The sequence below is a fragment of the Colletes latitarsis genome, unplaced genomic scaffold (genome assembly GCF_051014445.1).
Source record: "Colletes latitarsis isolate SP2378_abdomen unplaced genomic scaffold, iyColLati1 scaffold0006, whole genome shotgun sequence".
Lineage (NCBI taxonomy): Eukaryota > Metazoa > Arthropoda > Insecta > Hymenoptera > Colletidae > Colletes > Colletes latitarsis.
Genome location: NW_027488366.1, coordinates 6,420,905 through 6,447,632, shown reverse-complemented (window position 1 = coordinate 6,447,632; position 26,728 = coordinate 6,420,905).

Here is a 26,728-nt window from a genome sequence, read left to right as displayed (position 1 = left end):
TAGAAGAACACAGGATCTGGCCATTCAAGTATGCGAAAAATGCGAAAGTACGGGCCAGATGAGGGCAAATCCCAGACCTAACCGAGATATAACCGGCAATATCCTCTAAAATATTAATAGAAACCAGGTTTAATTGACTGTTTCGGTGTGGAATGTCATTATTACGGGATCGAAACCAGGAAAAACCCAGGATCTGGCCAACAAGTATGCGAAAAATGCGAGAGTACGAGCCAGATGAGGGCAAATCCCAGACCTAACCGAAACATAACCAGCGTTATCCTCTAAAATACTAATCGGGACCAACTTTTATTGACTGTCTCAGTGTGGTACCACATTACTACGTGATCCGAACCAGAAAAAGCCCAGGATCTGGCCAACAAGTATGCGAGAAATGCGATTGGTACGAGCCAGATGAGGGCAAATCCCAGCCCTAACCGAGACATAACCGGCGTTATCCAGTAAAATATTATTCGCAACCAGGTTTAATTGACTGTTTCGGTGTGGCACCTCATTACTACGGAATCCAAACCAGAAAAAACCCAGGATCTGGCCAACAAATATGAGAAAAACGCGAAAGCATGAGCCAGATGATTGCAAATACCAGAACTAACCCAGACATAACCAGCGTTGTCCTCTAAAACTCTAATCGGAACCAGCTTTTATTGACTGTTTCAGTGAGGTACCTCATTACTACGTTGTCCAAACCAGATAAACCCAGCATCTGGCCAACAAGTATGCGAAAAAAGCGAAAGTATGAGCAAGATGATTGCAAATACCAGAACTAACCCAGACATAGCCAGCGTTATCGTCTAGAATACTATTCGGAACCAGCTTCCATTGACTGTTTCAGTGTGGTACCACATTACTACGTGATACAAACCAGAAAAAGCCCAGGATCTGGCCAACAAGTATGCGAAAAATGCGAAAGTACGAGCCAGATGAGGGCAAATCCCAGACCTAACCGAGACATAACCGGCGTTATCCTCTAAAATATTAATCGCAACCAGGTTTAATTGACTGTTTCGGTGTGGAACCTCATTACTACGGGATCCAAACCAGAAAAAACCCAGGATCTTGCCAACAAATATGCGAAAAACGCGAAAGTATGAGCCAGATGATTGCAAATACCAGAACTAACCCAGACATAGCCAGCGTTATCCTCTAAAATACTATTCGGAACCAGCTCCTATTGACTGTTTCAGTGTGGTACCACATTACTACGTGATACAAACCAGAATAAGGCCAGGATATGGACAACAAGTATGCGAAAAATGCGCAGGTACGAGCCAGATGAGGGCAAATCCCAGACCTAACCGAGACATAACCGGCGTTATCCTCTAAAATATTAATCGCAACCAGGTTAATTGACTGTTTCGGTGTGGAACCTCGTTACTACGGGATCCTAACCAGAAAAAACCCAGGATCTGGCCAACAAATATGCGAAAAACGCGAAAGTATGAGCCAGATGATTGCAAATACCAGAACTAACCCAGACATAGCCAGCGTTATCCTCTAAAATATTAATCGCAACCAGGTTTAATTGACTGTTTCAGTGTGGTCCCACATTACTACTTGGTCCAAGCCAGAAAAAGGCCAGGATCTGGCCAACAAGTATGCGAAAAATGCGAAAGTACGGATCAGATGAGGGCAAATCCCAGACCTAACCGAGACATAACCAGCGTTATCCTCTAGAATATTCATCGCAACCAGATTTAATTGACAGTTTCGGTGTAGTACCGCATTACTACGTGATACAAACCTGAAAAAGGCCAGGATCTTGCCAATAAGTATGCGAAAATTGCGGAAGTACGAGACAGATGAGGGCAAATCCCAGACGTAACCGAGAAATAACCGGAGTTATCCTCTAAAATATTAATCGAAACCAGGTTTAATTGACTGTTTCAGCGTGGTCCCACATTACTACGTTATCCAAACCAGAAGAAACTCAGGATCTGGCCAACAAGTATGCGAAAAATGCGAATGTACGAGCCAGATGAGGGCAAATCCCAGACCTAACCGAGACATAACCGGCGTTATCCTCTAAAATATTAATCGCAACCAGGTTTAATTGACTGTTTCGGTGTGGAACCTCATTACTACGGGATCCTAACCAGAAAAAACCCAGGATCTGGCCAACATATATGCGAAAAACGCGAAAGTATGAGGCAGATGATTGCAAATACCATTACTTACCCAGCCATAGCTAGCGTTATCCTCTAAAATACTATTCGGAACCAGCTTTTATTGACTGTTTCAGTGTGGTACCACATTAGTACGTGATCCTAACAATAGAAGAACACAGGATCTGGCCATTCAAGTATGCGAAAAATGCGAATGTACGAGCCAGATGAGGGCAAATCCCAGACCTAACCGAGACATAACCGGCGATATCCTCTAAAATATTAATCGCAACCAGGTTTAATTGACTGTTTCGGTGTGGAACCTCATTACTACGGGATCCTAACCAGAAAAAACCCAGGATCTGGCCAACATATATGCGAAAAACGCGAAAGTATGAGCCAGATGATTGCAAATACCATTACTAACCCAGACATAGCTAGCGTTATCCTCTAAAATACTATTCGGAACCAGCATTTATTGACTGTTTCAGTGTGGTACCACATTACTACGTGATCCTAACAATAGAAGAACACAGGATCTGGCCATTCAAGTATGCGAAAAATGCGAAAGTACGGGCCAGATGAGGGCAAATCCCAGACCTAACCGAGATATAACCGGCAATATCCTCTAAAATATTAATAGAAACCAGGTTTAATTGACTGTTTCGGTGTGGAATGTCATTATTACGGGATCGAAACCAGGAAAAACCCAGGATCTGGCCAACAAGTATGCGAAAAATGCGAGAGTACGAGCCAGATGAGGGCAAATCCCAGACCTAACCGAAACATAACCAGCGTTATCCTCTAAAATACTAATCGGGACCAACTTTTATTGACTGTCTCAGTGTGGTACCACATTACTACGTGATCCGAACCAGAAAAAGCCCAGGATCTGGCCAACAAGTATGCGAGAAATGCGATTGGTACGAGCCAGATGAGGGCAAATCCCAGCCCTAACCGAGACATAACCGGCGTTATCCAGTAAAATATTATTCGCAACCAGGTTTAATTGACTGTTTCGGTGTGGCACCTCATTACTACGGAATCCAAACCAGAAAAAACCCAGGATCTGGCCAACAAATATGAGAAAAACGCGAAAGCATGAGCCAGATGATTGCAAATACCAGAACTAACCCAGACATAACCAGCGTTGTCCTCTAAAACTCTAATCGGAACCAGCTTTTATTGACTGTTTCAGTGAGGTACCTCATTACTACGTTGTCCAAACCAGATAAACCCAGCATCTGGCCAACAAGTATGCGAAAAAAGCGAAAGTATGAGCAAGATGATTGCAAATACCAGAACTAACCCAGACATAGCCAGCGTTATCGTCTAGAATACTATTCGGAACCAGCTTCCATTGACTGTTTCAGTGTGGTACCACATTACTACGTGATACAAACCAGAAAAAGCCCAGGATCTGGCCAACAAGTATGCGAAAAATGCGAAAGTACGAGCCAGATGAGGGCAAATCCCAGACCTAACCGAGACATAACCGGCGTTATCCTCTAAAATATTAATCGCAACCAGGTTTAATTGACTGTTTCGGTGTGGAACCTCATTACTACGGGATCCAAACCAGAAAAAACCCAGGATCTTGCCAACAAATATGCGAAAAACGCGAAAGTATGAGCCAGATGATTGCAAATACCAGAACTAACCCAGACATAGCCAGCGTTATCCTCTAAAATACTATTCGGAACCAGCTCCTATTGACTGTTTCAGTGTGGTACCACATTACTACGTGATACAAACCAGAATAAGGCCAGGATATGGACAACAAGTATGCGAAAAATGCGCAGGTACGAGCCAGATGAGGGCAAATCCCAGACCTAACCGAGACATAACCGGCGTTATCCTCTAAAATATTAATCGCAACCAGGTTAATTGACTGTTTCGGTGTGGAACCTCGTTACTACGGGATCCTAACCAGAAAAAACCCAGGATCTGGCCAACAAATATGCGAAAAACGCGAAAGTATGAGCCAGATGATTGCAAATACCAGAACTAACCCAGACATAGCCAGCGTTATCCTCTAAAATATTAATCGCAACCAGGTTTAATTGACTGTTTCAGTGTGGTCCCACATTACTACTTGGTCCAAGCCAGAAAAAGGCCAGGATCTGGCCAACAAGTATGCGAAAAATGCGAAAGTACGGATCAGATGAGGGCAAATCCCAGACCTAACCGAGACATAACCAGCGTTATCCTCTAGAATATTCATCGCAACCAGATTTAATTGACAGTTTCGGTGTAGTACCGCATTACTACGTGATACAAACCTGAAAAAGGCCAGGATCTTGCCAATAAGTATGCGAAAATTGCGGAAGTACGAGACAGATGAGGGCAAATCCCAGACGTAACCGAGAAATAACCGGAGTTATCCTCTAAAATATTAATCGAAACCAGGTTTAATTGACTGTTTCAGTGTGGTCCCACATTACTACGTTATCCAAACCAGAAGAACACAGGATCTGGCCATTCAAGTATGCGAAAAATGCGAAAGTACGGGCCAGATGAGGGCAAATCCCAGACCTAACCGAGATATAACCGGCAATATCCTCTAAAGTATTAATAGAAACCAGGTTTAATTGACTGTTTCGGTGTGGAATGTCATTATTACGGGATCCAAACCAGGAAAAACCCAGGATCTGGCCAACAAGTATGCGAAAAATGCGAAAGTACGAGCCAGATGAGGGCAAATCCCAGACCTAACCGAAACATAACCAGCTCTAAAATACTAATCGGGACCAACTTTTATTGACTGTCTCAGTGTGGTACCACATTACTACGTGATCCGAACCAGAAAAAGCCCAGGATCTGGCCAACGAGTATGCGAGAAATGCGATTGGTACGAGCCAGATGACGGCAAATCCCAGCCCTAACCGAGACATAACCGGCGTTATCCTCTAAAATATTATTCGCAACCAGGTTTAATTGACTGTTTCGATGTGGCACCTCATTACTACGGAATCCAAACCAGAAAAAACCCAGGGTCTGGCCAACAAATATGAGAAAAACGCGAAAGCATGAGCCAGATGATTGCAAATACCAGAACTAACCCAGACATAACCAGCGTTATCCTCTAAACTCTAATCGGAACCAGCTTTTATTGACTGTTTCAGTGAGGTACCTCATTACTACGTTGTCCAAACCAGAAAAAACCCAGCATCTGGCCAACAAGTATGCGAAAAAAGCGAAAGTATGAGCAAGATGATTGCAAATACCAGAACTAACCCAGACATAGCCAGCGTTATCCTCTAGAATACTATTCGGAACCAGCTTCTATTGACTGTTTCAGTGTGGTACCACATTACTACGTGATACAAACCAGGAAAAGGCCAGGATCTCGCCAACAAGTATGCGAGAAATGCGAAAGTATCAGCAAGATGATTGCAAATACCAGAACTAACCCAGACATAGCCAGCGTTATCCTCTAAAATACTATTCGGAACCAGCTTCTATTGATTGTTTCAGTGTGGTACCGCATTACTACGTGATACAAACCAGAATAAGGCCAGGATATGGCCAACAAGTATGCGAAAAATGCGCAGGTACGAGCCAGATGAGGGCAAATCCCAGACCTAACCGAGACATAACCGGCGTTATCCTCTAAAATATTAATCGCAATCAGGTTTAATTGACTGTTTCGGTGTGGAACCTCGTTACTACGGGATCCTAACCAGAAAAAACCCAGGATCTGGCCAACAAATATGCGAAAAACGCGAAAGTATGAGCCAGATGATTGCAAATACCAGAACTAACCCAGACATAGCCAGCGTTATCCTCTAAAATACTATTCGGGTCCAGTTTTTATTGACTGTTTCAGTGTGGTACCACATTACTACGTGACCCAAACCAGAAAAAGCCCAGGATCTGGCCAACAAGTATGCGAGAAATGCGAAAGTACGAGCCAGATGAGGGCAAATCCCAGCCCTAACCGAGACATAACCGGCGTTATCCTCTAAAATATTAATCGCAATCAGGTTTAATTGACTGTTTCGGTGTGGAACCTCGTTACTACGGGATCCTAACCAGAAAAAACCCAGGATCTGGCCAACAAATATGCGAAAAACGCGAAAGTATGAGCCAGATGATTGCAAATACCAGAACTAACCCAGACATAGCCAGCGTTATCCTCTAAAATACTATTCGGGTCCAGCTTTTATTGACTGTTTCAGTGTGGTACCACATTACTACGTGACCCAAACCAGAAAAAGCCCAGGATCTGGCCAACAAGTATGCGAGAAATGCGAAAGTACGAGCCAGATGAGGGCAAATCCCAGCCCTAACCGAGACATAACCGGCGTTATCCTCTAAAATATTAATTGCAACCGGGATTAATACCCTGCTTCGGTGTGGTACCACATTACTACGTGGTCCGAGCCAGAAAAAGGCCAGGATCTGGCCAACAAGTACGCCAAAAATGCGAAGGTACGAGCCAGATGAGGGCAAATCCCAGACCTAACCGAGATATAACCGGCGTTATCCTCTAAAATACTATTCGGAACCAGCTTCTATTGACTGTTTCAGTGTGGTACCACATTACAACGTGATACAAACCAGAAAAAGCCCAGGATCTGGCCAACAAGTATGCGAAAAATGCGAAAGTACGAGCCAGATGAGGGCAAAACCCAGACCTAACTGAGACATAACCCGCGTTATCCTCTAAAATATTAATCGCAACCAGGTTTAATTGACTGTTTCGGTGTGGTACCGCATTACTACGTGACACAAACCAGAAAAAGCCCAGGATCTTGCGAATAAGTATGAGCGAGATGATTGCAAATACCATAACTAACCGAGACATATCCTGCGTTATCCTCTAAAATTTTAGTCGCAACCAGGTTTAATTGACTGTTTCAGTGTGGTACCACATTACTACGTGATCCTAACAATAGAAAAACACAGGATCTGGCCATTCAAGTATGCGAAAAATGCGAAAGTACGAGACAGATGAGGGCAAATCCCAGACCTAACCGAGAAATAACCGGAGTTATCCTCTAAAATATTAATCGAAACCAGGTTTAATTGACTGTTTCAGTGTGGTCCCACATTACTACGTTATCCAAACCAGAAGAATCCCAGGATCTGGCCAACAAGTATGCGAAAAATGCGAAAGTACGGATCAGATGAGGGCAAATCCCAGACCTAACCGAGACATAACCAGCGTTATCCTCTAGAATATTAATCGCAACCAGATTTAATTGACAGTTTCGGTGTAGTACCGCATTACTACGTGATACAAACCTGAAAAAGGCCAGGATCTTGCCAATAAGTATGCGAAAATTGCGAAAGTACGAGACAGATGAGGGCAAATCCCAGACGTAACCGAGAAATAACCGGAGTTATCCTCTAAAATATTAATCGAAACCAGGTTTAATTGACTGTTTCAGTATGGTCCCACATTACTACGTTATCCAAACCAGAAGAAACCCAGGATCTGGCCAACAAGTATGCGAAAAATGCGAATGTACGAGCCAGATGAGGGCAAATCCCAGACCTAACCGAGACATAACCGGCGTTATCCTCTAAAATATTAATCGCAACCAGGTTTAATTGTCTGTTTCGGTGTGGAACCTCATTACTACGGGATCCTAACCAGAAAAAACCCAGGATCTGGCCAACATATATGCGAAAAACGCGAAAGTATGAGTCAGATGATTGCAAATACCATTACTAACACAGACATAACCAGCGTTATCCACTAGAATATTAATCGCAACCAGATTTAATTGACAGTTTCGGTGTAGTACCGCATTACTACGTGATACAAACCTGAAAAAGGCCAGGATCTTGCCATTCAAGTATGCGAAAAATGCGGAAGTACGGGCCAGATGAGGGCAAATCCCAGACCTAACCGAGATATAACCGGCAATATAATCTAAAGTATTAATAGAAACCAGGTTTAATTGACTGTTTCGGTGTGGAATGTCATTATTACGCGATCCAAACCAGGAAAAACCCAGGATCTGGCCAACAAGTATGCGAAAAATGCGAAAATACGAGCCAGATGAGGGCAAATCCCAGACCTAACCGAAACATAACCAGCTCTAAAATACTAATCGGGACCAACTTTTATTGACTGTCTCAGTGTGGTACCACATTACTACGTGATCCGAACCAGAAAAAGCCCAGGATCTGGCCAACGAGTATGCGAGAAATGCGATTGGTACGAGCCAGATGACGGCAAATCCCAGACCTAAGCGAGACATAACCGGCGTTATCCTCTAAACTCTAATCGGAACCAGCTTTTATTGACTGTTTCAGTGAGGTACCTCATTACTACGTTGTCCAAACCAGAAAAAACCCAGCATCTGGCCAACAAGTATGCGAAAAAAGCGAAAGTATGAGCAAGATGATTGCAAATACCAGAACTAACCCAGACATAGCCAGCGTTATCCTCTAGAATACTATTCGGAACCAGCTTCTATTGACTGTTCCAGTGTGGTACCACATTACTACGTGATACAAACCAGGAAAAGGCCAGGATCTCGCCAACAAGTATGCGAGAAATGCGAAAGTATGAGCAAGACGATTGCAAATACCAGAACTAACCCAGACATAACCAGCGTTATCCTCTAAAACACTAATCGGAACCAGCTTTTATTGACTGTTTCAGTGAGGTACCTCATTACTACGTGGTCCAAACTAGAAGAAACCCAGCATCTGGCCAACAAGTATGCGAAAAAAGCGAAAGTATGAGCAAGATGATTGCAAATACCAGAACTAACCCAGACATAACCAGCGTTATCCTCTAAAACACTAATCGGAACCAGCTTTTATTGACTGTTTCAGTGTGGTACCACATTACTGCGTGATCCAAACCAGAAAAAGCCCAGGATCTGGCCAACAAGTATGCGAAAAATGCGAAGGTACGAACCAGATGAGTGCAAATCCCAGACCTAAGCGAGATATAACCGGCGTTATCCTCTAAAACACTAATCGGAACCAGCTTTTATTGACTGTTTCAGTGAGGTACCTCATTACTACGTGGTCCAAACTAGAAGAAACCCAGCATCTGGCCAACAAGTATGCGAAAAAAGGAAAGTACGAGCCAGATGAGGGCAAATCCCAGATCTAACCGAGACATAACCGGCGTTATCCTCTAAAATATTAATCGCAACCAGGTTTAATTGACTCTTTCGGTGTGGAACCTCATTACTACGGGATCCTAACCAGAAAAAACCCAGGATCTGGCCAACATATATGCGAAAAACGCGAAAGTATGAGCCAGATGATTGCAAATACCATTACTAACCCAGACATAGCCAGCGTTATCCTCTAAAATACTATTCGGAACCAGCTTCTATTGACTGTTTCAGTGTGGTACCACATTACTACGTGATCCTAACAATAGAAGAACACAGGATCTGGCCATTCAAGTATGCGAAAAATGCGAAAGTACGGGCCAGATGAGGGCAAATCCCAGACCTAACCGAGATATAACCGGCAATATCCTCTAAAATATTAATAGAAACCAGGTTTAATTGACTGTTTCGGTGCGGAATGTCATTATTACGGGATCCAAACCAGGAAAAACCCAGGATCTGGCCAACAAGTATGCGAAAAATGCGAAAGTACGGGCCAGATGAGGGCAAATCCCAGACCTAACCGAGACATAACCAGCGTTATCCTCTAAAATACTATTCGGAACTAGCTTCTATTGACTGTTTCAGTGTGGTACCACATTACTACGTGATACAAACCAGAAAAAGCCCAGGATCTGGCCAACAAGTATGCGAAAAATGCGAAAGTACGAGCCAGATGAGGGCAAATCCCAGACCTAACCGAGACATAACCGGCGTTATCCTCTAAAATATTAATCGCAACCAGGTTTAATTGACTGTTTCAGTGTGGTCCCACATTACTACTTTGTCCAAGCCAGAAAAAGGCCAGGATCTGGCCAACAAGTATGCGAAAAATGCGAAGGTACGGATCAGATGAGGGCAAATCCCTGTCCTAACCGAGACATTACCAGCGTTATCCTCTAGAATATTAATCGCAACCAGATTTAATTGACAGTTTCGGTGTAGTACCGCATTACTACGTGATACAAACCTGAAAAAGGCCAGGATTTTGCCAATAAGTATGCGAAAATTGCGGAAGTACGAGACAGATGAGGGCAAATCCCAGACCTAACCGAGAAATAACCGGAGTTATCCTCTAAAATATTAATCGAAACCAGCTACTATTGACTGTTTCAGTGTGGTACCACATTACTACGTGATCCTAACAATAGAAGAACACAGGATCTGGCCATTCAAGTATGCGAAAAATGCGAAAGTACGGGCCAGATGAGGGCAAATCCCAGACCTAACCGAGACATAACCGGCGTTATCCTCTAAAATATTAATCGCAACCAGGTTTAATTGACTGTTTCAGTGTGGTCCCACATTACTACTTTGTCCAAGCCAGAAAAAGGCCAGGTTCTGGCCAACAAGTATGCGAAAAATGCGAAAGTACGGATCAGATGAGGGCAAATCCCAGTCCTAACCGAGACATTACCAGCGTTATCCTCTAGAATATTAATCGCAACCAGATTTAATTGACAGTTTCGGTGTAGTACCGCATTACTACGTGATACAAACCTGAAAAAGGCCAGGATTTTGCCAATAAGTATGCGAAAAACGCGAAAGTATGAGCCAGATGATTGCAAATACCATTAGTAACCCAGACATAGCCAGCGTTATCCTCTAAAATACTATTCGGAACCAGCTTTTATTGACTGTTTCAGTGTGGTACCACATTACTACGTGATCCTAACAATAGAAGGACACAGGATCTGGCCATTCAAGTATGCGAAAAATGCGAAAGTACGGGCCAGATGAGGGCAAATCCCAGACCTAACCGAGATATAACCGGCAATATCCTCTAAAATATTAATCGAAACCAGGTTTAATTGACTGTTTCGGTGTGGAATGTCATTATTACGGGATCCAAACCAGGAAAAACCCAGGAGCTGGCCGACAAGTATGCGAAAAATGCGAAAGTACGAGCCAGATGAGGGCAAATCCCAGACCTAACCGAAACATAACCAGCGTTATCCCCTAAAATACTAATCGGGACCAACTTTTATTGACTGTCTCAGTGTGGTACCACATTACTACGTGATCCGAACCAGAAAAAGCCCAGGATCTGGCCAACAAGTATGCGAGAAATGCGATTGGTACGAGCCAGATGAGGGCAAATCCCAGCCATAACCGAGACATAACCGGCGTTATCCTCTAAAATATTATTCGCGACCAGGTTTAATTGACTGTTTCGGTGTGGCACCTCATTACTACGGAATCCAAACCAGAAAAAACCCAGGATCTGGCCAACAAATATGAGAAAAACGCGAAAGCATGAGCCAGATGATTGCAAATACCAGAACTAACCCAGACATAACCAGCGTTATCCTCTAAAACTCTAATCGGAACCAGCTTTTATTGACTGTCTCAGTGTGGTACCACATTACTACGTGATCCGAACCAGAAAAAGCCCAGGATCTGGCCAACAAGTATGCGAGAAATGCGAAAGTACGAGCCAGATGAGGGCAAATCCCAGACCTAACCGAGACAAAACCGGCGTTATCCTCTAAAATATTAATAGAAACCAGGCTTAATTGACTGTTTCGGTGTGGAACGTCATTATTACGTGATCCAAACCAGAAAAAACCCAGCATCTGGCCAACAAGTATGCGAGAAATGCGAAAGTACGAGCCAGATGAGGGCAAATCTCAGCCCTAACCGAGACATAACCGGCGTTATCCTCTAAAATATTAATCGCAACCAGGTTTAATTGACTGTTTCGGTGTGGCACCTCATTAAAACGGAATCCAAACCAGAAAAAACCCAGGATCTGGCCAACAAATATGCGAAAAACGCGAAAGTATGAGCCACATGATTGCAAATACCAGAACGAACCCAGACATAACCAGAGTTATCCTGTAAAATACTATTCGGAACCAGCTTTTATTGACTGTTTCAGTGAGGTACCTCATTACTACGTGATACAAACCAGAAAAAGGCCAGGATCTGGCCAACAAGTATGCGAAAAATGCGAAAGTACGAGCCAGATGAAGGCAAATCCCAGACCTAACCGAGACATAACCGGCGTTATCCTCTAAAATATTAATCGCAAACAGGTTCAATTGACTCTTCAGGTGTGTAACCTCATTACTACGGGATCCAAACCAGAAAAAACCCAGGATCTGTCCAACAAATATGCGAAAAACGCGAAAGTATGAGCCAGATGATTGCAAATACCAGAACTAACCCAGACATAGCCAGCGTTATCCTCTAAAATACTATTCGGAACCAGCTTCTATTGACTGTTTCAGTGTGGTACCACATTACTATGTGATACAAACCAGAAAAAGGCCAGGATCTGGCCAACAAGTATGCGAAAAATGCGGAGGTACGAACCAGATGAGTGCAAATCCCAGACCTAACCGAGATATAACCGGCGTCATCCTCTAAAACACTAATCGGAACCAGCTTTTATTGACTGTTTCAGTGAGGTACCTCATTAGTACGTGGTCCAAACCAGAAAAAACCCAGCATCTGGCCAACAAGTATGCGAAAAAAGCGAAAGTATGAGCAAGATGATTGCAAATACCAGAACGAACCCAGACATAACCAGAGTTATCCTCCAAAATACTATTCGGAACCAGCTTTTATTGACTGTTTCGGTGAGGTACCTCATTACTACGTGATACAAACCAGAAAAAGGCCAGGATCTGGCCAACAAGTATGCGAAAAATGCGAAAGTACGAGCCAGATGAGGGCAAATCCCAGACCTAACCGAGACATAAACGGCGTTATCCCCTAAAATATTAATCGCAACCAGGTTTAATTGACTGTTTCAGTGTGGTCCCACGTTACTACTTGGTCCAAGCCAGAAAAAGGCCAGGATCTGGCCAACAAGTATGGGAAAAATGCGATGGTACGAGCCAGATGAGGGCAAATCCGAGACCTAGCCGAGATATAACCGGCGTTATCCTCTAAAACACTAATCGGAACCAGCTTTTATTGACCGTTTCAGTGAGGTACCTCATTACTACGTGGTCCAAACCAGAAAAAACCCAGCATCTGGCCAACAAGTATGCGAAAAAAGCGAAAGTATGAGCAAGATGATTGCAAATACCAGAACTAACCCAGACATAACCAGCGTTATCCTCGAAAACACTAATCGGAACCAGTTTTTGTTGACTGTTTCAGAGTGGTACCACATTACTACGGGATCCACACCAGAAAAAACCCAGGATCTGGCCAACAAATATGCGAAAAACGCGAAAGTATGAGCCAGATGACGGCAAATCCCAGAACTAACCGAGACATAACCTGCGTTATCCTCTAAACTATTATTCGCAACCAGGTTTAATTGACTGTTTCGGTGTGGCACCTCATTACTACGGAATCCAAACCAGAAAAAACCCAGGATCTGGCCAACAAATATGAGAAAAACGCCAAAGCATGAGCCAGATGATTGCAAATACCAGAACTAACCCAGACATAACCAGCGTTATCCTCTAAAACTCTAATCGGAACCAGCTTTTATTGACTGTTTCAGTGAGGTACCTCATTACTACGTTGTCCAAACCAGAAAAAACCCAGCATCCGGCCAACAAGTATGCGAAAAAAGCGAAAGTATGAGCATGATGATTGCAAATACCAGAACTAACCCAGACATAGCCAGCGTTATCCTCTAGAATATTATTCGGAACCAGCTTCTATTGACTGTTTCAGTGTGGTACCACATTACTACGTGATACAAACCAGAAAGAGGCCAGGATCTGGCCAACAAGTATGCGAGAAATGCGAAAGTACGAGCCAGATGAGGGCAAATCCCTGACCTAACCGAGACAAAACCGGCGTTATCCTCTAAAATATTAATCGCAAACAGGTTCAATTGACTCTTCAGGTGTGGTACCACATTACTACGTGATACAAACCAGAAAAAGGCCAGGAACTGGCCAACAAGTATGCGAAAAATGCGAAGGTACGAACCAGATGAGTGCAAATCCCAGACCTAACCGAGATATAACCGGCGTTATCCTCTAAAACACTAATCGGAACCAGCTTTTATTGACTGTTTCAGTGAGGTACCTCATTACTACGTGATACAAACCAGAAAAAGGCCAGGATCTGGCCAACAAGTATGCGAAAAATGCGAAAGTACGAGCCAGATGAGGGCAAATCCCAGACCTAACCGAGACATAAACGGCGTTATCCTCAAAAATATTAATCGCAACCAGGTTTAATTAACTGTTTCAGTGTGGTCCCACATTACTACTTGGTCCAAGCCAGAAAAAGGCCAGGATCTGGCCAACAAGTATGGGAAAAATGCGAAGGTACGAGCCAGATGAGGGCAAATCCGAGACATAACCGAGATATAACCGGCGTTATCCTCTAAAACACTAATTGGAACCAGCTTTTATTGACCGTTTCAGTGAGCTACTTCATTACTACGTGGTCCAAACCAGAAAAAACCCAGCATCTGGCCAACAAGTATGCGAAGAAAGCGAAAGTATAAGCAAGATGATTGCAAATACCAGACCTAACCGAGACATAACCTGCATTATCCTCTAAAATATTAATCGCAACCAAGGTTTAATTGACTGTTTCGGTGTGGTACCGCATTACTACGTGACACAAACCAGAAAAAGCCCAGGATCTTGCGAACAAGTATGCGAGAAACGCGAAAGTACGGGCCAGATGAGGGCAAATCCCAGAACTAACCGAGACATAACCTGCGTTATCCTGTAAAATTTTAGTCGCTACCAGGTTTAATTGACTGTTTCAGTGTGGTACCACATTACTACGTGATCCTAACAATAGAAGAACACAGGATCTGGCCATTCAAGTATGCGAAAAATGCGAAAGTACGGGCCAGATGAGGGCAAATCCCAGACCTAACCGAGATATAACCGGCAATATCCTCTAAAATATTAATCGAAACCGGGTTTAATTGACTGTTTCGGTGTGGAATGTCATTATTACGGGATACAAACCAGGAAAAACCCAGGATCTGGCCAACAAGTATGCGAAAAATGCGAAAGTACGAGCCAGATGAGGGCAAATCCCAGACCTAACCGAGACATAAACGGCGTTATCCTCTAAAATATTAATCGCAACCAGGTTTAATTGACTGTTTCAGTGTGGTCCCACATTAATACTTGGTCCAAGCCAGAAAAAGGCCAGGATCTGGCCAACAAGTATGGGAAAAATGCGAAGGTACGAGCCAGATGAGGGCAAATCCGAGACCTAACCGAGATATAACCGGCAATATCCTCTAAAGTATTAATCGAAACCAGGTTTAATTGACTGCTTCGGTGTGGAACGTCATTATTACGGGATCCAAACCAGAAAAAATCCAGCATCTGGCTAACAAGTATGCGAAAAAAGCGAAAGTATGAGCAAGATGATTGCAAATACCAGAACGAACCCAGACATAACCAGAGTTATGCTCTAAAATACTATTCGCAACCAGCTTTTATTGACTGTTTCAGTAAGGTACCTCATTACTACGTGATACAAACCAGAAAAAGGCCAGGATCTGGCCAACAAGTATGCGAAAAATGCGAAAGTACGAGCCAGATGAGGGCAAATCCCAGACCTAACCGAGACATAAACGGCGTTATCCTCTAAAATATTAATCGCAACCAGGTTTAATTGACTGTTTCAGTGTGGTCCCACATTACTACTTGGTCCAAGCCAGAAAAAGGCCCGGATCTGGCCAACAAGTATGGGAAAAATGCGAAGGTACGAGCCAGATGAGGGCAAATCCGAGACCTAACCGAGATATAACCGGCGTTATCCTCTAAAACACTAATCGGAACCAGCTTTTATTGACCGTCTCAGTGAGGTACCTCATTACTACGGGATCCGAACCAGAAAAAACCCAGGATCTGGCCAACAAATATGCGAAAAACGCGAAAGTATGCGCCAGACGATTGCAAATACCAGAACTAACCCAGACATAGCCAGCGTTATCCTCTAAAATACTATTCGGAACCAGCTTCTATTGACTGTTTCAGTGTGGTACCACATTACTACGTGATACAAACCAGAAAAAGGCCAGGATCTGGCCAACAAGTATGCGAAAAATGCGAAGGTACGAACCAGATGAGTGCAAATCCCAGACCTAACCGAGATATAACCGGCGTTATCCTCTAAAACACTAATCGGAACCAGCTTTTATTGACTGTTTCAGTGAGGTACCTCATTACTACTTGGTCCAAGCCAGAAAAAGGCCAGGATCTGGCCAACAAGTATGGGAAAAATGCGAAGGTACGAGCCAGATGAGGGCAAATCCGAGACCTAACCGAGATATAACCGGCGTTATCCTCTAAAACACTAATCGGAACCAGCTTCTATTGACTGTTTCAGTGAGGTACCTCATTACTACGTGGTCCAAACCAGAAAAAACCCAGCATCTGGCCAACAAGTATGCGAAAAAAACAAAGTATGAGCAAGATGATTGCAAATACCAGAACGAACCCAGACATAACCAGAGTTATCCTCCAAAATACTAACCGGAACCAGCTTTTATTGACTGTTTCAGTGAGGTACCTCATTACTACGTGAGACAAACCAGAAAAAGGCCAGGATCTGGCCAACAAGTATGCGAAAAATGCGAAAGTACGAGCCAGATGAGGGCAAATCCCAGACCTAACCGAGACATAAACGGCGTTATCCTCTAAAATATTAATCGAAACCAGGTTTAATTGACTGTTTCAGTGTGGTCCCACATTACTACTTGGTCCAAGCCAGAAAAAGGCCAGGATCTGGCCAACAAGTATGGGAAAAATGCGATGGTACGAGCCAGATGAGGGCAAATCCGACACCTAGCCGAGATATAACCGGCGTTATCCTCTAAAACACTAATCGGAACCAGCTTTTATTGACCGTTTCAGTGAGGTACCTCATTACTACGTGGTCCAAACCAGAAAAAACCCAGCATCTGGCCAACAAGTATGCGAAAAAAGCGAAAGTATGAGCAAGATGATTGCAAATACCAGAACTAACCCAGACATAACCAGCGTTATCCTCTAAAACATTAATCGGAACCAGTTTTTGTTGACTGTTTCAGTGTGGTACCACATTACTACGGGATCCACACCAGAAAAACCCAGGATCTGGCCAACAAATATGCGAAAAACGCGAAAGTATGAGCCAGATGATTGCAAATACCAGAACTAACCCAGACGTAGCCAGCGTTATCCTCTAAAATACTATTCGGAACCAGCTTCTATTGACTGTTTCAGTGTGGTACCACATTACTACGTGATACAAACCAGAAAAAGGCCAGGATCTGGCCAACAAGTATGCGAAAGATGCGAAAGTACGAGCCAGATGAGGGCAAAACCCAGACCTAACCGAGACATAACCTGCGTTATCCTCTAAAATATTAATCGCAACCAAGGTTTAATTGACTGTTTCGGTGTGGTACCGCATTACTACGTGACACAAACCAGAAAAAGCCCAGGATCTTGCGAACAAGTATGCGAGAAACGCGAAATTACGGGCCAGATGACGGCAAATCCCAGAACTAACCGAGACATAACCTGCGTTATCCTCTAAAATATTATTCGCAACCAGGTTTAATTGACTGTTTCGGTGTGGCACCTCATTACTACGGAATCCAAACCAGAAAAAACCCAGGATCTGGCCAACAAATATGAGAAAAACGCCAAAGCATGAGCCAGATGATTGCAAATACCAGAACTAACCCAGACATAACCAGCGTTATCCTCTAAAACTCTAATCGGAACCAGCTTTTATTGACTGTTTCAGTGAGGTACCTCATTACTACGTTGTCCAAACCAGAAAAAACCCAGCATCCGGCCAACAAGTATGCGAAAAAAGCGAAAGTATGAGCAAGATGATTGCAAATACCAGAACTAACCCAGACATAGCCAGCGTTATCCTCTAGAATACTATTCGGAACCAGCTTCTATTGACTGTTTCAGTGTGGTACCACATTACTACGTGATACAAACCAGAAAAAGGGCAGGATCTGGCCAACAAGTATGCGAGAAATGCGAAAGTACGAGCCAGATGAGGGCAAATCCCAGACCTAACCGAGACATAACCAGCGTTATCCTCTAAAATATTAATCGCAACCAGATTTAATTGACTGTTTCGGTGTAGTACCGCATTACTACGTGGCACAAACCAGGAAAAGGCCAGGATCTTGCTAATAAGTATGCGAAAAATGCGAATGTACGAGCCAGATGAGGGCAAATCCCAGACCTAACCGAGACATAACCGGCGTTATCCTCTAAAATATTAATCGCAAACAGGTTCAATTGACTCTTCAGGTGTGGAACCTCATTACTACGGGATCCAAACCAGAAAAAACCCAGGATCTGGCCAACAAATATGCGAAAATCGCGAAAGTATGAGCCAGATGATTGCAAATACCAGAACTAACCCAGACATAGCCAGCGTTATCCTCTGAAATACTATTCGGAACCAGCTTTTATTGACTGTTTCAGTGTGGTACCACATTACTACGTGATACAAACCAGAAAAAGGCCAGGATCTGGCCAACAAGTATGCGAAAAATGCGAAGGTACGAACCAGATGAGTGCAAATCCCAGACCTAACCGAGATATAACCGGCGTTATCCTCTAAAACACTAATCGGAACCAGCTTTTATTGACTGTTTCAGTGAGGTACCTCATTACTACGTGATACAAACCAGAAAAAGGCCAGGATCTGGCCAACAAGTATGCGAAAAATGCGAAAGTACGAGCCAGATGAGGGCAAAACCCAGACCTAACCGAGACATAACCTGCGTTATCCTCTAAAATATTAATCGCAACCAGGTTTAATTGACTGTTCAGGTGTGGAACCTCATTACTACGGGATCCAAACCAGAAAAAACCCAGGATCTGGCCAACAAATATGCGAAAAACGCGAAAGTATGAGCCAGATGATTGCAAATACCAGAACTAACCCAGACATAGCCAGCGTTATCCTCTAAAATACTATTCGGAACCAGCTTCTATTGACTGTTTCAGTGTGGTACCACATTACTACGTGATACAAACCAGAAAAAGGCCAGGATCTGGCCAACAAGTATGCGAAAAATGCGAAAGTACGAGCCAGATGAGGGCAAAACCCAGACCTAACCGAGACATAACCTGCGTTATCCTCTAAAATATTAATCGCAACCAAGGTTTAATTGACTGTTTCAGTGTGGTACCACATTACTACGTGATCCTAACAATAGAAGAACACAGGATCTGGCCATTCAAGTATGCGAAAAATGCGAAAGTACGGGCCAGATGAGGGCAAATCCCAGACCTAACCGAGATATAACCGGCGTTATCCTCTAAAACACTAATCGGAACCAGCTTTTATTGACTGTTTCAGTGAGGTACCTCATTACTACTTGGTCCAAGCCAGAAAAAGGCCAGGATCTGGCCAACAAGTATGGGAAAAATGCGATGGTACGAGCCAGATGAGGGCAAATCCCAGACCTAACCGAGACATAACCGGCGTTATCCTCTAAAATATTAATCGCAAACAGGTTCAATTGACTCTTCAGGTGTGGAACCTCATTACTACGGGATCCAAACCAGAAAAAACCCAGGATCTGGCCAACAAATATGCGAAAAAAGGCAAAAGTATGAGCCAGATGATTGCAAATACCAGAACTAACCCAGACATAGCCAGCGTTATCCTCTAAAATACTATTCGGAACCAGCTTCTATTGACTGTTTCAGTGTGGTACCACATTACTACCTGATACAAACCAGGAAAAGGCCAGGATCTGGCCAACAAGTATGCGAAAAATGCGAAGGTACGAACCAGATGAGTGCAAATCCCAGACCTAACCGAGATATAACCGGCGTTATCCTCTAAAACACTAATCGGAACCAGCTTTTATTGACTGTTTCAGTGAGGTACCTCATTACTACGTGGTCCAAACCAGAAAAAACCCAGCATCTGGCCAACAAGTATGCGAAAAAAGCGAAAGTATGAGCAAGATGATTGCAAATACCAGAACTAACCCAGACATAACCAGCGTTATCCTCTAAAACATTAATCGGAACCAGTTTTTGTTGACTGTTTCAGTGTGGTACCACATTACTACGGGATCCACACCAGAAAAAACCCAGGATCTGGCCAACAAATATGCGAAAATCGCGAAAGTATGAGCCAGATGATTGCAAATACCAGAACTAACCCAGACGTAGCCAGCGTTAACCTCTAAAATACTATTCGGAACCAGCTTCTATTGACTGTTTCAGTGTGGTACCACATTACTACGTGATACAAACCAGAAAAAGGCCAGGATCTGGCCAACAAGTATGCGAAAGATGCGAAAGTACGAGCCAGATGAGGGCAAAAGCCAGACCTAACCGAGACATAACCTGCGTTATCCTCTAAAATATTAATCGCAACCAAGGTTTAATTGACTGTTTCGGTGTGGTACCGCATTACTACGTGACACAAACCAGAAAAAGCCCAGGATCTTGCGAACAAGTATGCGAGAAACGCGAAATTACGGGCCAGATGACGGCAAATCCCAGACCTAACCGAGACATAACCGGCGTTATCCTCTAAAATATTAATCGCAAACAGGTTCAATTGACTCTTCAGGTGTGGAACCTCATTACTACGGGATCCAAACCAGAAAAAACCCAGGATCTGGCCAACAAATATGCGAAAAACGCGAAAGTATGAGCCAGATGATTGCAAATACCAGAACTAACCCAGACATAGCCAGCGTTATCCTCTAATATACTATTCGGAACCAGCTTCTATTGACTGTTTCAGTGTGGTACCACATTACTACGTGATACAAACCAGAAAAAGGCCAGGATCTGGCCAACAAGTATGCGAAAAATGCGAAGGTACGAACCAGATGAGTGCAAATCCCAGACCTAAGCGAGATATAACCGGCGTTATCCTCTAAAACACTAATCGGAACCAGCTTTTATTGACTGTTTCAGTGAGGTACCTCATTACTACCTGGTCCAAACCAGAAAAAACCCAGCATCTGGCCATTCAAGTATGCGAAAAATGCGAAAGTACGGGCCAGATGAGGGCAAATCCCAGACCTAACCGAGATATAACCGGCAATATCCTCTAAAACACTAATCGGAACAGGGTTTAATTGACTGTTTCGGTGTGGAATGTCATTATTACGGGATACAAACCAGGAAAAACCCAGGATCTGGCCAACAAGTATGCGAAAAATGCGAAAGTACGAGCCAGATGAGGGCAAATCCCAGACCTAACCGAGACATAAACGGCAATATCCTCTAAAGTATTAATCGAAACCAGGTTTAATTGACTGCTTCGGTGTGGTCCCACATTACTACTTGGTCCAAGCCAGAAAAAGGCCAGGATCTGGCCAACAAATATGGGAAAAATGCGAAAGTACGGATCAGATGAGGGCAAATCCCAGACCTAACCGAGACATAACCAGCGTTATCCTCTAAAATATTAATCGCAACCAGATTTAATTGACTATTTCGGTGTAGTACCGCATTACTACGTGGCACAAACCAGAAAAAGGCCAGGATCTTGCTAATAAGTATGCGAAAAATGCGAATGTACGAGCCAGATGAGGGCAAATCCCAGACCTAACCGAGACATAACCGGCGTTATCCGCTAAAATATTAATCGCAAACAGATTCAATTGACTCTTCAGGTGTGGAACCTCATTACTACGGGATCCAAACCAGAAAAAACCCAGGATCTGGCCAACAAATATGCGAAAATCGCGAAAGTATGAGCCAGATGATTGCAAATACCAGAACTAACCCAGACATAGCCAGCGTTATCCTCTGAAATACTATTCGGAACCAGCTTCTATTGACTGTTTCAGTGTGGTACCACATTACTACGTGATACAAACCAGAAAAAGGCCAGGATCTGGCCAACAAGTATGCGAAAAATGCGAAGGTACGAACCAGATGTGTGCAAATCCCAGACCAAACCGAGATATAACCGGCGTTATCCTCTAAAACACTAATCGGAACCAGCTTTTATTGACTGTTTCAGTGAGGTACCTCATTACTACGTGGTCCAAACCAGAAAAAACCCAGCATCTGGCCAACAAGTATGCGAAAAAAGCGAAAGTATGAGCAAGATGATTGCAAATACCAGAACGAACCCAGACATAACCAGAGTTATCCTCTAAAATACTATTCGGAACCAGCTTTTATTGACTGTTTCAGTGAGGTACCTCATTACTACGTCATACAAACCAGAAAAAGGCCCGGATCTTGCCAACAAGTATGCGAAAAATGCGAAAGTACGAGCCAGATGGGGGCAAATCCCAGACCTAACCGAGACATAAACGGCGTTATCCTCTAAAATATTAATCGCAACCAGGTTTAATTGACTGTTTCTGTGTGGTCCCACATTACTACTTGGTCCAAGCCAGAAAAAGGCCAGGATCTGGCCAACAAGTATGGGAAAAATGCGAAGGTACGAACCAGATGAGTGCAAATCCCAGACCTAACCGAGATATAACCGGCGTTATCCTCTAAAACACTAATCGGAACCAGCTTTTATTGACTGTTTCAGTGAGGTACCTCATTACTACGTGGTCCAAACCAGAAAAAACCCAGCATCTGGCCAACAAGTATGCGGAAAAAGCGAATGTATGAGCAAGATGATTGCAAATACCAGAACTAACCCAGACATAACCAGCGTTATCCTCTAAAACACTAATCGGAACCAGTTTTTATTGACTGTTTCAGTGTGGTACCACATTACTACATGATCCAAACCAGAAAAAGCCCAGGGTCTGGCCAACAAGTATGCGAAAAATGCGAAAGTATGAGCCAGATGATTGCAAATACCAGAACTAACCGAGACATAACCTGCGTTATCCTGTAAAATTTTAGTCGCAACCAGGTTTAATTGACTGTTTCAGTGTGGTACCACATTACTACGTGATCCTAACAATAGAAGAACACAGGATCTGGCCATTCGAGTATGCGAAAAATGCGAAAGTACGGGCCAGATGAGGGCACATCCCAGACCTAACCGAGATATAACCGGCAATATCCTCTAAAGTATTAATCGAAACAGGGTTTAATTGACTGTTTCGGTGAGGAATGTCATTATTACGGGATACAAACCAGGAAAAACCCAGGATCTGGCCAACAAGTATGCGAAAAATGCGAAAGTACGAGCCAGATGAGGGCAAATCCCAGACCTAACCGAGACATAAACGGCAATATCCTCTAAAGTATTAATCGAAACCAGGTTTAATGGACTGTTCCAGGGTGGTACCACTTTACTACGTGATCCAAAGCATTAAGAACCCTCGATCAGGTCAACATGTATGTTAAAACTGCGAAAGTATGACCCTGATGAGGGCAAATCCCAGGCCTTACCTAGACCTAACATGCGTTGTCCTCTAAAATATTGATGGAAACCAGGTTTAATTGACTGTTTCAGTGTTGTACTTCATTACTACGTGATGCAATCCAGAAAAAGCCCAGGATCTAGCCATCAAGTATGAGAAATATGCGAAAGAATGAGCCTGACGATGGCAAATCCTAGACCTAACGCAGACCTAACATGCGTTATCCTCTAAAATATTTATCAAGGCCAGGTTTATTTGATTGTTTCAGAGTGGTCCCACATTAATATGTAATCCAAACCAGAAAAAACCCAGGATCCGTTCAACAAGTATGTGAAGAATGCGAAAGTATGAGTCTGATGAGTGAAAATCCCAGGCCTAACCTAGACCTAACATGCGTTATCCTCAAAAATACTGATCGCAACCTGGTTTAATCGACTGTTTCAGTGTGGTACCACATTACTATGTGACCCAAACCAGAAAAAACCCACGATCCGTTCAACAAGTATGTGAAGAATGCGAAAGTATGAGTCTGATGAGTGAAAATCCCCGGACTAACCTAGACCTAACATGCGTTATCCTCAAAAATATTGATCGAAACCAGGTTTAATCGACTGTTTCAGTGTGGTACCACACTACTACGTGACCCAAACCGGAAAAAACCCAGGATCTGTTCAACAAGTATGTGAAAAACGCGAAAGTATGAGCCTGATGAGGGCAAATCCCAGGGCTAACCTAGACCTAACATGCGTTATCCTCTAAAATATTGATCCAAATCAGGTTTAATGGACTGTTTCAGTGTGGTACCACTTTACTACGTGATCCAAAGCAGAAATAGCCCAGGATCCAGCCATGAAGTATGAGAAATATGCGAAAGTATGAGCCTGATGGGGGCAAATCCTAGACCTAACCCAGACCTAACATGCGTTGTCCTCTAAAATATTGATCCAAACCAGGCTTAATTGAATGTTTCAGTGTGGTACCACATTACTATGTGATCCAAACCAGTAAAAACCCAGGATCCGTTCAACAAGTATGTGAAGAATGCGAAAGTACGAGTCTGCTGAGTGAAAATCCCCGGCCTAACGTAGACCTAACATGCGTTATCCTCAAAAATATTGATCGAAACCAGGTTTAATTGACTGTTTTAGTGTGGTACCACTTTACTACGTGATCCAAAGCAGAAAAAACCCTCGATCAGGTCAACATGCATGTTAAAACTGCGAAAGTATGACCCTGATGAGGGCAAATCCCAGGCCTAACCTAGACCTAACATGCGTTATCTTCTAAGATATTGAGCGGAACCAGGTTTAATGGACAGTTTCAGTGTGGTACCTCACTACTTCGTGATCCAAACCAGAGAAAACCCAGGATCTGTTCAACAAGTATGCGAAAAACGCGAAACTGTGAGCCTGAGGAGGGCAAATCTTAGAGCTAACACAGACCTAAGATGCGTTATCCTCTAAAATATTTATCCAGACCAGGTTTCATTGAATGTTTCAGTGTGTTACCACATTACTACGTGATCCAATCCAGAAATAGCCCAGGATCTAGCCATGAAGTATGAGAAATATGCGAAAGTATAAGCCTGATGAGGGCAAATCCTAGACCTAACCCAAACCTAACATGCGTTATCCTCTAAAATATTTATCAAGACCAGGTTTAATTGAATGTTTCAGTGTGGTACCACATTTCTATATGAACCAAACCTGAAAAAACCCAGGATCTGTTAAACGAGTACGCGAAGTGTGCGAAAGTATGAGGCTGATGAGGGCGAATCCCAGACATATCCCAGACCTAAGTTGCGTTATCCTCAAAAATATTGATCGAAACCTGGTTTAATCGACTGTTTCAGTGTGGTACCACATTACTACGTGATCCAATCCAGAAATAGCCCAGGATCTTGTCATGAAGTATGAGAAATATGCGAAAGTATGAGCCTGACGAGGGCAAATCCTAGACCAAACCCAGACCTAACATGCGTTATCCTCTAAAATATTTATCATGACCAGGTTTAATTGATTGTTTCAGTGTGGTCCCACATTACTACGTGATCCAAACCAGAAAAAACCCAGGATCCGTTCAACAAGTATGTGAAGAATGCGAAAGTATGAGTCTGATGAGTGATAATCCCTGGGCTAACCTAGACCTAACATGCGTTATCCTCAAAAATATTGATCGAAACCTGGTTTAATCGACTGTTTCAGTGTGGTACCGCACTACTACGTGACCCAAACAGGAAAAAATCCAGGATCTGTTCAACAAGTATGTGAAAAACGCGAATGTATGAGCCCGATGAGGGCAAATCCTAGACCTAACCCAAACCTAACATGCGTTATCCTCTAAAATATTGATCCAAACCAGGTTTAATGGACTGTTCCAGGGTGGTACCACTTTACTACGTAATCCAAAGCATTAAGAACCCTCGATCAGGTCAACATGTATGTTAAAACTGCGAAAGTATGACCCTGATGAGGGCAAATCCCAGGCCTTACCTAGACCTAACATGCGTTGTCCTCTAAAATATTGATGGAAACCAGGTTTAATTGACTGTTTCAGTGTTGTACTTCATTACTACGTGATGCAATCCAGAAAAAGCCCAGGATCTAGCCATCAAGTATGAGAAATATGCGAAAGAATGAGCCTGATGAGGGCAAATCCCAGACCTATCCCAGACCTAACTTGCTTTATCCTCAAAAATATTGATCGAAACCTGGTTTAATCGACTGTTTCAGTGTGGTACCACATTACTACGTGATCCAATCCAGAAATAACCCAGGATCTAGCCATGAAGTATGAGAAATATGCGAAAGTATGAGCCTGACGATGGCAAATCCTAGACCTAACGCAGACCTACCATGCGTTATCCTCTAAAATATTTATCAAGGCCAGGTTTATTTGATTGTTTCAGTGTGGTCCCACATTAATACGTAATCCAAACCAGAAAAAACCCAGGATCCGTTCAACAAGTATGTGAAGAATGCGAAAGTATGAGTCTGATGAGTGAAAATCCCAGGCCTAACCTAGACCTAACATGCGTTATCCTCAAAAATATTGATCGCAACCTGGTTTAATCGACTGTTTCAGTGTGGTACCACATTACTATGTGATCCAAACCAGAAAAAACCCACGATCCGTTCAACAAGTATGTGAAGAATGCGAAAGTATGAGTCTGATGAGTGAAAATCCCCTGCCTAACCTAGACCTAACATGCGTTATCTTCAAAAATATTGATCGAAACCAGGTTTAATCGACTGTTTCAGTGTGGTACCACACTACTA